Genomic DNA, 14,002 nt, shown 5'->3' on the forward strand with positions numbered 1-14,002 from the left:
GGAAATATAGGTAAGTAAAAATTTGAGAATCTCTATCCGAATTCAATTATTATGCGTTCATTGCTTTGGTTTTATTTTGCGAAGCTTTCACAACCTGTCGATCTTACTACAAATACGAAAAGTGGTACAGGAAAACGAGCCTTCACTGCATAAGGTGGAAGTTTGTACATATATTTAAGTGCATCCCGGGAGTCGACGAAGTTTTAAACACTATTTCATCTGGTATGCTACTTTTCCGACTACCATACTCAATTTTTGTCGCCGTACGTGTCAAAAAATGCAAAAAATTCTTATTTCATGCTTTTGTTGCGCGAACTTGAACTTGGTGGAAAAACAACAACCATATGGCAACTCTTGTGTTTTTTTGCACGAAAATTTTCCTTCAAAACGGCCTCAACCCAAATCTTTCCAGTAATTATCGAAAAAGTATTTCTAGTGTAAGCGCAGCCTTATCTTTTGGAGAAATGTAGCGAGAACTTTCTCACTCATACCATTCATTCGTATACATACGTAGGCATAGAAAACTTATTTCCCTCCTCTTGGCTTTCGTATACTACGAAATTTATTAAGTTATATTAATAACTTTTTTTAACTTTACCTTCTTCGTTTCGTATACATAATTTTAAGGCGATTTTTTATATTAAATTTTTTAATTTATTTTTATTTTTTTTTTGCTTTGCTAACATTTAATAATAATGTGTACGTATACTTCTAAATTACATTTTCAACTTAGTTGTTGTTGCATTTTCATTTCAGCACCAGCTGGCGGTGCACTGCTGTATTATTATACTAAATACTTTTATTGGGTAAATCGTATGGGAGCTGTGTAGAATTCTAAATATTAAAAAGTATATTAAAACTATTATAATTTTCGTTTATTTTTTTCACACTTTCTCAGTATGCAGTTTACATACTTAATACCTATTTATAAATTAATTAAATTATCGTATATTTAATTAAGTGTTTTTGTTTCCATAGAAAGTCGTATACATTTGCTTGATTGTATGCCATTTAATATCGTTTCCTTTTTTCTTTTAATTCTGCCAAATTTTAAACATTGTAAATTCAACAAAAATCACTCTTCTCACTGAAGTTTAAAATTCGAAATTCGCGCTTTATTTGCTTGGCGTGTAGTTAGCAAAAATATTTCCAAAGCCGCCAGCGAAAAATATATAACACAATTCACACACACAGATTATAAGTATGTAATACATAAATTATTTTAGTATAATATTAGCAATTAATATTACACTTGTTAGAGCATGTGAAAGCTTTGTATATTTATACATGAATGTACATTTACATACATACGCGTATGCATTCTGCAGTATGTATAATAGAATATTTGTAGGTGCAAAATATCATTGTTGCGTAAGGAAATAAAGTTTCCTTACTTTATCAAATGCGATTTCAATGTACATAGTCCGTATGCATGTATGTATGTCTGTATATATAAAAAGGTACACACGATTTAAGCTTAGAAAAAACGTCAGTGTATTTACTTATTTAATTAATAATATTTTAAATAGCTATAATTTCATTCAATTTACGTATATCGTTTTCATTCAGTTTTAGTATCGATCGCAGTGTTCCTTAAGTACTTTCATCTAACATAGAATTCAGTTCGAGCAGCTTGGAAAGCTTTGGAAAAAAAAACTTTAATTCGAGCAGCTTGGAAAAAAATGCAAACTAGCAAATAAATAACAGCCCAATTAAAAGCCAATAATTTTAATAGTATAAGAAAGTTAACAATTTTCCGTGGTAATAAAGAGCAAAAATCGATATTCCGTCATACACACAGATGTGATAATAAAACACTCGTCCCTAATGTCGTACTTCCACTAGTCGTTGCAATGACAAAAATTACAAAAAAAAAAGTGTACAACAAAAAAGCAACTATTTCTTCACTACGACACGGGTATTATGAAAATTCGGCACAATTCTTTTTCAAATCGCAAATATAAGCTTAGAGTAGAGAGAAAGTCATTGGTCCAGCGAATAACTTGGGCCTTTCAAAGCGTTTTTCACCAACAAGAGTAGCAAGCAAAAGCAAAAAATGTTTGGCGATGACAGAAAGAGGAAACAGGTTTAAAAATTAAATTTTTAAATTTTGTTTATATTAAAATGTGAGTTTTTTTTTTAGTGTAACGTCTTCTCTCGCGAGTATAAAAAACGCTAAATCATTCTTCCTGCATTTATTTCAATCAATTGAGTTCCAGAAACCAGTGCAATAAATAAAGTATTTGAACAATTTTAGCCTTAAAACGTTCATTTAGGCCAGGGATGGGCAAATTTTTGGCTCTTAAAGCCGTCAAAGAGCCAGCAAGTGCTACGCAAGAGCAAAATCAGTTCTCAGGGTAATGGGGTGTACAAAATACATTAAGAGCATCATATATATTAGTAATGAGAGTCGGAGTACAAGAAATTTTAATACGCTCTTCTTCCCTCCTTCATGCTGGGTCTTGATATTACGCCTCATGTACCACCTAAATGTGCCAAGCCGGCTCCTAAGTGTAAAAGGCTCCACTTTGCCCATCTCTGATTTAGGCGAAAAAGTACCGAAAAAAATCATAACTGTTTTTTTTTGCTTTAATTACTTTGGGAAGTTTTCAAATAGACTGTTCATATAAGAGGCAAAGGAAGCTGGGATCAAACATAATATATCTGTGAAGTTTCAAGAGTGTGTCACCAAAGTAAAAGAAAACAAGTAAGAAAGTCTAAGTTCGGGCGGAGCCGAACATTAAATACCCGGCGCAAATATTAAATAAATGTTTTTCACCTTTCCGAAACCTACCGCTAGATGGTTAGCCGGGGTGTATCAATTTTGAGTAAATTAGCGTCCATAAATTTCGAAATATTGCAGTTTTAAGCATTTCTGAAATTTACCGTTATATGAAAAGCGGCCGTAATTTTAGTCCGATTTCAATAATTTTCAACGTTTTGCTTTTATGTGGCAAGCACAATACAAAACTCGGTATTTTGGTACAAATTGGCTGAACGGTTACCGATATATGTGAGCGGGCGGTGCCACGCCCATTTTCCAAAATTTTATCATAAGCGTATTTCTTGGTAAAGGATTGTTGCAAGCATCACTTTTGAATAAATTAGCTTTAATATTTACTGATTTTTCGAAGATTTCGTATTTCTCCAAATTACCGTTATATGCGATGTGGGCGTGGTTATTGTCCGATTTTCCGCCATTTGGTATCATGTACTAAGGCCAATAACTGTGCCAAGTTTGGAGGAAATCGGTGCAGCGGTTGCCAAGATATACAAATGTAACCATAAGTGGGCGTGGCTACGCCCATTTTTCAAAAATTTATAATATTCTTATTTTTCGTCTAAAAATTATTGTAAATATCAATTTCGAGTGAATAATCTTCAGTATTTACTAAAATATCGCAGGTTTCGAATTTCTGAAAATTACCGTTATATAGGAGGTAGGCGTGGTTAATTTCCGATTTTTCCCATTTTCAATACCATCCGTCCTACGCCCGAAAGAAGTACATGTACCAAGTTTCGTTAAGATATATTAATTTTTACTCGAGTTATCGTGTGCACAGACGGACGGACAGACAGTCCCCGCTTAATCGATTTCTCTTTTCATCCTGATCATTTATGTATACATTTGTCTACATCTATCTCGATTCGTTTTGCCTGTTACAAACAACCGTTATGTGAACAAAGTTATAATACCCTTGTGCACAAGTGCGCTCGGGTATAAAAACGCTTAATGCAGAATATCTATCGCAGCTATTTTGTAATTTTTGAAATTTAAAAGTTTTTGATTTTAGAAGTAAACTGTGAACATATTCTTTTCGGTGAGACTAATAAATCTAGATTAATAAGACTGGTGTGCCACCAAACTAAAACAAAAATTACATTGATTATAAGATGCCTATGACTAACGAAACAAATATTCCAATTGTAAAATTTTTATTGATAAATTCGAAATCCTTTCTAAATTTCCTTTCTTTTGGTGTGACCTCATAACTTGAGAACGGCTTCACCGAATTAAACCAAATTTATATAGCATAGTCGGGCTATTATGCAGATGGTTTGTGTTAAGTTTCCCCAAATTCGGAAAAGGGGGCGTGGCTCATCCATACTAACAAAAAGTTTCATCTGGTATATCTCTTGAAATATTTGTGGTAGATTACTGGAATTGGTAGCTATACGTGGCCTGTTCAAGAGTTTGCATTCCAAATTGTTTATTTATTCATACCCAAGATGGAAAAACAAAAACTGTTGTACATCCAAATGTGTTGGATTAAGGTTTAAAATAAATAATCAAAAATTTTTAAATAAAACAAATGATTTGAAATTTTTCATATAGAAAAATTCCAGGATTTTTCATTAATTTTTCAATATTTTTCAATATTTGGTGTAGAAAAGCACACCGGGGTACCGCTAGTTGTTGTATAAATACATGAAAAAAACTTATAAATATATTCGTGAAGAATACTGTAGAAAAATAGTTCATGCCAATATTTAACTACTTTTAAATATTATGATTTTTAAGTTAAGAGTGGCAGTAAGCGTTATCTCACTGTGCATGGTGCTACGAGATGTATACGTTACATACACAACTACGGGCATGCGAGAACGAATAGTTAATTTTACCTTTTTTTTGTATATATTTCGTATGTTTTCATTTAAAAACAATTTCCCGATTGAAGCTTATTCTTGATGCAAAACTGCTAAATGTGCCACCATGTTTTTGCCGAAAAATGTATCAACTCGTGAGATTTGATCATATGTATTTAATTTTCTTATTTCAGCAACTAACCGCAAAACCATCATTTTTTTAAGTTTGTTTGGATTGCTTATATTGTGAACCTCATTTTATTCTGTCTCCAATATTAGAGTTGTACAGGATGTTGTGAAAATGGCCTAGGATTTGCATTTGGAATTGCATTTGCAAATTTCATGCTTGCCAGCATGGCAACTGTTTGCGTCTTATTGTTGTGAATTTACAAATACACCGAAAAATTGTAATATGTATAAAAATAAGCTTTTAATTTGTATACAATTACCATATACTTCAAAAATCAAAAAGTTCTGCACCGTTTTTTTTTTTGTTAATTTTAGACACCTACTGCAGACTTTCCAAGGATGGTTATTCAGTGGCGGCAATATTAATAGGGAAGAGACATTATAGCATATTTTGCCTATGCCCTTTCATTTATCTAACATTTATTTTCTTTTGTGAATGTGTTGCTCGTAATGTAGTCAAAAATTCTAATAAGGTACTGGAGACTCTCGCCAACAAAGAGCTACTCAAGGGTACATAATACAAAGAACATTCATTGATTTACCAAGGAGCTCAATTAGAGGTATTACTTAATATATCTAGATTACGAAGGAAGCGAAATATAATCGGGCAATTACGGCAGGTAACAGACAACTTAAATACTTAATACAGAAAATATCAGCAAAAGTATTGATGTACTCCTTGATCTTAGCTGGAACGAAGAAAGAACTGTAAAATAACTGGCAGTTGCAGGATACTGAAGTACTTGGTAAGCATGGGAATGTATCAGCAGTAGCATTTACTAGAAATAAACTTAGCTTACTATTGATTTATCGATGGATGCCCATATGCATTTCGTATTATACATTGTTTCTTCAGAACATTTTAACACTTTAATGGTCATTTTTTATCGACCTGCACAATATAAATTAAGGGGTACGGTACAATGTACTATAATTACGGTGACCATTCGTTCTGTATTTTGCGGAATACTCCTCTCTGTGCCCCAATTGTCCCAGGGCGATGTTCTAAGAAAAGTGGGGCATTCAATTTTGCATTACCTAGTATCGAGAAATGAATGTGTTTTAATATGAAATTTTTTGAACTTTTTGAATACATTAGAATGCTGATTACACAGTTAGCAGTAATATTATCGAGAACGCATAAGAAATACATTGTATTACACAGGCCGACAAAATAAGACCGATGTCCTTACCGAGAACCCAGACTAAACTTTCGGTGCGCTGAATTCAAATCTGGCCACAGAATTGCTCTATCACATCAGGATTTTGAGATATTCTAACCTATAAGTGCAAAAAATTCCATTTTTGCCCATTTTTGAAGTTGTGTATGCAAGCCAGAGTAATTTTTCACAAAAAAAAGAAATACAAAAAAGGCGTTAAGAACAAGTCTTTCTCTTTGAAAGAGCGTTCAGTTTGCTCAAATATCTTTTTGCTTCGCTGAGATATTACAATTTTAAGTTTACGGATTTTCCAATATTTCTATATCTTGAAAATCATGTAACATAGCGGCCATGTGTACCAGGGTTGCTGCGAATATTCGCATTCGCATTCGCAACCGCGGAGCTTCCGCATTAATTTTAACATTCGCATCCGCTTTCGCATTCGCAATAGTCAATGCGGAGCTCTTTAGTCCTTTTAATAATATTTTTTTCTGTGCTTTAAATACCTGCATTTGTTTCTTTCTGTATTTTGATTTTTTTTTGGACCAATCTAAAAAAAAACTACTACACACAAAAGAAGAAGAGTGCACTGTAATTCTTAACAAAATTTTCGAGATTTGCTTTTCATGTTACATATGTGTGTTCGTATGAAATAGTAGCTTATGTCGACAAGCTGGCTTTGGTATAATGCGGCATTCCCTTTATCCTTTAAACGACAAGGAATTTTTTGATGAGACTTAATAAGAATATTGACTTGCTAGGATCGGAACTATTTCTTGCACGTTTATTTGCGAAAAGTTCTTCAATGTCTCGGCGCCAGTGAGTCATTCGCAATCGTATGCTGCGATTGCCGCTTTATACTAAAGCCAGATTTTCGACATAAGCTACTATTCCATATGAACAAGATATATTCGTTTTAATAATTTTGTTTACTTGTCGGGCAATATTTTTTTCATAGGGATATATATTTTCATAGGGATATACATTGGATCCTTGGCTGAAAACTTCTGTGGCAAAACTGTCCCTTCTTGGCTATTTAAAGTCAAAGAGTAAGCTGCTTCAATAGGGATTTACAACAGAAATGATCAACGTCTGGCTATAAAGAGAATCGATGCTCAAATAATTAAAAAAGCTATAGATAATTAGATAAGAATTATGTAACTATCCGAGATTCAAACACTTATAAAAAAAAACGCGGTGCTTTTTTTAAAAAATACCAATATTCTGATCCTATTCGGCTGGCAGCCACGACGTTGAAAACAGAATTTTGTTCAAAAATAATAATTTACTTTCCCAATCCACCTATTTACCTCGCAGAAGAAAGAATTAAAAATGAATTATAAAACCTATAAGCGAAAAACGCTGATGAAGTTACAGATTCCCCAAATTCTGAAACAGCCAAAGGAGTGAGAATGAAAAATCCTTTTTAAAAAGCTTTAGAAAAACCTGACATACGATCTCGCCATTATGCTAGATTCTAATTGTTTCTTATAAATACTTGACATCCGCATTCGCATCCGCGGATGTTTAAAATTCCACATTCGCAACATCTCTATTGTGTACTATCCGCAGCACTTAAAACTTAAGCTTAAAATTGTAATATCTCAGCGAAGCAAAAAGATATTTGAGCAAACTCAATGCCGTTTTAAGGAAAGTCTTGTAATTTAACACCTTTTTTTGTATTTTTTGAGAAAAATTACTTTGGCTTGCATACACAACTTCAAAAATGGGCAAAAACGGCATTTTATGCAAATATAGGTTAGAATATCTCAAAATCCGAACGTGAAAGATCAATTCTGTGGCCAGATTTAAGTTCAGCGCACCGAAAACCTTCGGGAAAGTATAGTTTGGTTTCTGGGTAAAAATTTTGTCGGCCCGTGTTATTTATCACACATGTATTGCATTACTACTTTTCCGACTGGGATGTTCTGTATTTCCTTTAATCTTGTGTATTTGTCCCGTATTGATCATTCGTGAAATTTCTAAAAAAAAAAACATCCGACGGAATTTCACTATTTTCAAACGTTTTTTATGTTTCCACGTATTTTACGTTGGATATTCTGTGTGGAGCAAGGCCGGTATTGAGCAGGTAGCAGGAGCAGAGCAGCTGATTTGACTTTTTTTGTGAATCTTGTCTCTAAACTATCGCTTTTTTATACATATATATATAAATATAAATATATGGAATTCTACATCAACCAATGTACCTGGGTTTGGAGGTAATTTTCCGATGAGAGAAGATACTTACTAAGCAAAACTATTGCTGATAAAGGCTTATATCTTCGACATGAAAAGCTCCAAGGAAGAAGGAAACCCCGGGAATGTTGCAGAAGTAAAGAACTTTGTTTGTAAGGGAAGTGAAGCCCTTAAAATGTTCGCTTTGCCATTCTGCTCGTTTCGGATGCTATTCACAGCATAGTGCTTGGCCAAAATCCGAGTGGGAAAATAATCAGTTGAATAATACACGTGCTTCAAAAGTACCAAATTTTGCGGGGTAAAAATCCCGAGCGCAAAGTACGAAGTTACCGATAAATATCCTACAATTTTGTGATGTTACTATTGAATATTTATGTATGTATGCGCAGCTCTCACAAAATAACGAAAAATAAATGCCAAATAAGGATGCTGTTTCAAGGCTAATAAATCTTGCATCATTGAAGAGAGTCTGTTAGCTTTTGTAAAAAAAAATTGCAAAATAAGTTGTTTATCTTCCCATTTTTTTGAAACCCAATGTAAAAAAAAAGTATGGTGAGGTCTGACAACTGAATGTTGTTTTGATTGTGTCTTCAAAGAAAAAACCTAAAACCTTTCCACATTGAAATCTTTCAAATTCGTAAACTGATTATCATATCGCTACCTAAAGCGAAAAGGTGCCAAGCCCTCTTTTTTCCTAAATTTAGTTTTACGACAGAAAATGCGAAAGTCGATTTTCCGTCTCTCCTGAAAAATTAAAAAAGTGCCCTTGGCAAGTTTTCACGTTTAGGTAACAATATGTATGTATGTACGCAAAGTGAAAAACCAGTTTTGTAACCCATATAAAAGCAAGACCAAGAGAATCGAACAAAGCAAAATTTAACCAAAAAATAACGAAATAAATAAAAAACGAATGTGTTTGTGTTTAAATTTTCTTTAAAATCCTTCATTTCTTTATTTCAATAATTGTTTTAATAATATAATAATAATAATAACTAATAATAGTGTAATTATAAGTAAATTAATTAAAATTATACATCTACATAGTTTATTCCGCATACTCGTACTTTTTTTAAATTTTCAGTATGATTTTCTCTTTCTTTCTTTTTTTCCTTTTTGCAGGGTAAAACAAACAATACTACATACAAACAGAAGGAAAGTAATTATTTTAATTATAATAATTATAGTAATTAAAATAAACTGTGCAATTAAAATAATTGCAAATTCATACATACGTACATTTAATTGTTTGTATATGTGTGTGTGTGTGTGTAAGTTTATATACTATATTGTATAAACAAAACATTATACAAGTAATATAGAATTTTAGCGCTTAAAACAACTCAAAAATTTACACAGATGCACGCACGGAATAAAATTCTTGGCTTGCTGATATGTATAACTAAATAATGTACAGCAAGCTTTCGGTTTTTAGTTATAATTATGTGTGTGTGTGTTTTATTTTAAAGGAAAAATGTGTACAAACTAAAATAATATTTAGTAGCAGCGCTTATTTGCGAAATAAAATCAAAATTTACTTTTTACATATCCATGCCACGCATTATTTACGCACAGGAAACACACCTTTATCCGCACGAAATTTGATCTAACAATAAAGGGCACCGGGAAGGAGAGCGTGGAGAAAGCTGGTGAGGGTTGACTTTGTTCATGTGATGAAAAAAGACTTAACGCCCTAAAAGTAAAACTAATTTATTTTAGTAATATTTTATAAAGCAAGATTGTGGGTTCTCTCTCTCTCGTTCCTTTTGTGCTCTCAAGTTGACCAAATCTAAATGGTTCCTCTCTTTTCCTTATTACTTTGTTTTGTTTTTTTATTTTTTTAAATAAAATTATAAGCGATTTTTACTAAAACTAATATTCAGCTTTAATGTTATTTAAACTTAAATAAAACTAAAATTTCTTTTCTTGCCTTTAATTTTTCTTTTAACTATAGTATATAACAATTTTTTTTTTGTGTATTAAAATGATTAATGTTTCGCAAAGCAGAACAAATTCGCTGAAAACAGATCCTACAGTGGCTCAAATAAACGTTCGCATGTTGACTTTTTAATTTTTTATTGAGAATATTTTTTTGTTATTTTTTTTATAAAACATTTGTTGAAAAGACAGGCGATAAAAACATTATTAAAATTTTACGCCAATTTTTAGCTGCCTCAAATAAAGCTATTTAATTTAATACCCTAAAATTTCAAAAAAATTGGAAACTTTGAGATATGGCTAGCTTAGAGCAAAAAGTTGCTAAGTAAATATTTATTAAACGATTCCGTATTATTTTGTGCTTAGCGAATTTTCAGTGCCTCTTTGGACTTAGCATATTTGCCATCAATTGAATAAAACGAGAAAAAAAAAACAAAACAAGTACCTTAATCCTTTTCGAAACGACGTATGTATTTTTCATTTCTCCTTGCGCCTATATCAAATTTCGAGTTTTCATAAAAATTGCCAAATTTTCACTCTAAGCCAACGATATTTTGGTTTTAAATAAGCAATATGTTTATAAAAAAAATAACTAAAAACTGTATTCTTAAAAAAAAAACGTAATCACAAAAAAACTTAACATGTGAGCGCTTCTTTAAATCACTTTATATAGGAGCTTAGTCAGCAAACAAAAAACGTTTTTGATTAAGAATATTTTCAAAAAAAAAATATAAAGATTTTTGTGTTGCCGGAATCTCGCGTTCGCCACTGCTGACAAAATAATAATTTTTGGTGAATTCCGTAGAAACAAAAAATATGTACACTTGTATGCTATATCTATGAAAAATTGCGTGCCTTCTCCTTTATGTACAGCGGTTTTCCGTTTATTTAGTTGCCAAGAGCTTATTTAATAATAATTTCACCATTCTTTTTCTAATGCAGCAGTGCTTACGTGTGTCTGTGCAAGGCATTTTTTAAAGATTTTTTTTTTGTTTGTTTTTTAAACTATCTTACTTGCTCGCTATCATTTTCATTTAGCTATTTTCTTTGTTCTTTACCATCTTTCGTCGCTTCTAACGCAAATTTTGCAACTAAACTACTTTACTTTAATTAAATTTAAATTTAAATTAAATTCATAGGCCAGTCGCACCTATTTTTCACACAATTTTTTATTCTACACATACAAATATATTACCTTTTTTTACATTTACATTCATTTGTTTACTCGTACTCGCCTAATTGGTTGTTAAGTAGATTTCTTAGCAATTGAGTTCTGCATTTCTTTCGGCTCATTTGCTAATACACACATATTTTTGTTACACTGAAAATTAAAATGATTTGAAAAACTTTATATTTTTGTTTTATTTGTGTGTGGGTGTGCTGTATTAATTTTAGCGAGAAATTTCTAATTTCTGACTTGGATGAGTGTTTCTTGTTTGTTTTTTTTTTGTATTTTGCAAAAAGTGGCCTTGCTCATGGTATGTACATACAACACATGTGCGAGTTTTTCTTCGTTTGTAGGTATTCACAATTAACTGTATTGTTATTATTTTTTAATACTTTACATATGCAATTCTAAACCTATATAAAGTTGGTAGGTATATGCAAGATTTGTTTTTGTTTTTATATTAAATACATACATCGGCGTAGCCAGAATGAAATTTAGGGGGGAGGACCTCGACCCTATTAAGCTGGCATTTCAGGGTACTATTTTATATATGTATAAGGAAAATTTGAAAGTTAGGGGGGCCTCGAGCACCCCTCTGCCCCTACCTGGCTACGCCCATGAATACATAATTATTTAGTTTCTCTTTATGAATTTTTACAATGTTTGCAAATTTTGACTCTGCAACTTTCTTTTAATATTCGACCTCTTGTGTATGCTTAATTTTGTTTTTGTTTTCTTTTTTTCGCTAACACAATTTAAGGTTTAAAATAATATCATCGTTTCGATAGTGTATGTGTGTACATATGCAACTATTTGTGTGATTTAGAATTAGTAGCTACTATGTATACATGTATGCTTGTAGGTATGTGTTTTATTATTATTTTTTTACTCATTCATTTATTTATTTGTTATGTATGCATTTATGTATGTATATTTTTACTATTTAAATTTACTGATATTGCCACAATTTCTTTAATATTTTCATTGAATTATTATTCTTTGCTTGCATTGTTTTTTACAAATTTAATTTTATTTTTTATAAATTTTTTTTTATTTTTATATTTTGCCGTGTACTTGCTTTTAAGTCGCATTGAGTAAGGAGATCAACAACTTTGCGCGAAATACACTCAAATTTAAACTTCGACTAAACTGCCTGCTGAAGGGTGACCATACATATGTGGTGGTGAGGGCGACTATGCAGTTAAAAAAAATATATATATAAATAGATTTATACAATGATCATAGTTTAAAAAAAAAAAATCTAGTTCAAGCGTATTAATGCATGCGAAAAAGACATTCACAAATAGATTAGAATTTAATTCTGCGGCATTTACAATATTTAGGTCTTTTTGTTTAGTAACAGTACTCTTAAATATAGCTGATCACTAATGTATGCAATATGTGTGTGCTGAAAACTTTTTTGAAAGCTGTTGAATAGTAACTTAAAATGAATTGAAGTTATAGTTTTGTCTTTACATTTACATACATACACATAATTAGCATCAAATATCTTTTGCTGTGGTTTTTTTACAAATTTCGGTATTTTCAATTTTCTTTTTTTATACAGAGCCAAAAGTTTTTGTATAGGTAATTACATTTATTAGTTTATAATTTTTCACGATCTGTAGGTTTCCTGTGCAAATTAATTTTATTTTTTTTTTTGTGAGTTTCCATAGGTTTTGTAATTATTTCACGTAATGATATAAGCGCTTTCCGAACAGTTTGCTGTAAAGAAAGTAAGAGAAAAATTCATTTCATATTAAGTAATTGACATAATTTTTTTTTCTTGTGAATACATTCTTAACTAACAGCATTAAAACTGCAACTTTTTTCCAAAAATCATCATTTTCTTAATAAGTTCAATAAAAAACATTACAACAATGTGAATGTCAAGCGAAAGAGCTCAAAAGCGATTTATTTTGAAAATTAGAGAGTTTTGAGTAAGATTTAGTTCCAAAATATTTTGGAAGAGGCTTGCCACGCGTTTAAACTGAGGTAAATTAGCATAGGTGTCAAACGGACAGATTTACGAAAGCTTCTTTTCGAAAATATTTTTGAAGATGCAATATAAATTTAATTAAAAAGTTAAATGAAATGCATACATATTTCAATCTAATTATCAAACGAGAGAAGTTAAAGAAAGCTTTAGTTCGATGTTATTTGTGGCGGGGTCTATCACCGATTTAGAAATTTCAAATCAAATGAATTATTTTTCTATGGGTGTCAAATGAACGAAATTTAAGAAATCTTTATTTCGAAAATATTTGTGAAAAGTGTTACAGCACGTTCGCGGCTGATTGGCTCAAAGCCTGTTGCAACGAAGAATGAACAGGCACACACCCACAAAATGCAGTCTTCCTACTTCACTTCTGGACCTTGGTCGTAAGCGGTCTATGGCTGATGTGCTGCTTATGGTTAAGGGTCGATTTCTGTCCGTCAAGTCCGTCCGTTCATTAGTTAGGAAGCTAGAGCGTATGTTAAGGTCATTCGTGTTAGTGATCCATTGCGGTTGATTCCAATTCTGGTAGTTAACGCCATTGCAGGCAAAACTGTAAATGACTGATAAGCTCAGCGTCTTGAAAGTTTCGATTTTATTCCTGATTAAATACATGTTACACTGCATCTCTAAAATGGTTCCAAGCAACTCTTTCTCAACTCTTCCTCAAGAGCTGATTCAACAAATTTGTAAAATTCCGCCTATCAAGCTAATTCCTTCCAGGAAAAACAGTTTTTACGCTCTCCTGTATAATTATACATTATAATTCGA

The 14,002-nt window shown here is 31.7% G+C and overlaps 1 protein-coding gene across 5 annotated transcripts in view; it reads right to left on the bottom strand.

Annotated features, from left to right (window-relative positions):
- Nucleotides 1–12,886: 12,886 nt before the first annotated feature.
- Nucleotides 12,887–14,002, bottom strand: part of LOC118737979 (homeobox protein homothorax) — a 615,436-nt gene continuing 614,320 nt past the window's right edge. For all 5 annotated transcript variants that reach the window (XM_036468825.1, XM_036468823.1, XM_036468822.1 and 2 more), the window contains one exon: nucleotides 12,887–12,960. The gene's annotated coding sequence lies outside the window, so the exon portion shown is untranslated. The remainder of the gene's footprint in view (nucleotides 12,961–14,002) is intronic.

The sequence above is a fragment of the Rhagoletis pomonella genome, unplaced genomic scaffold (genome assembly GCF_013731165.1).
Source record: "Rhagoletis pomonella isolate Grant_MI unplaced genomic scaffold, Rhpom_1.0 Rhpom_scaffold_00004, whole genome shotgun sequence".
NCBI classification, from domain to species: Eukaryota; Metazoa; Arthropoda; class Insecta; order Diptera; family Tephritidae; genus Rhagoletis; species Rhagoletis pomonella.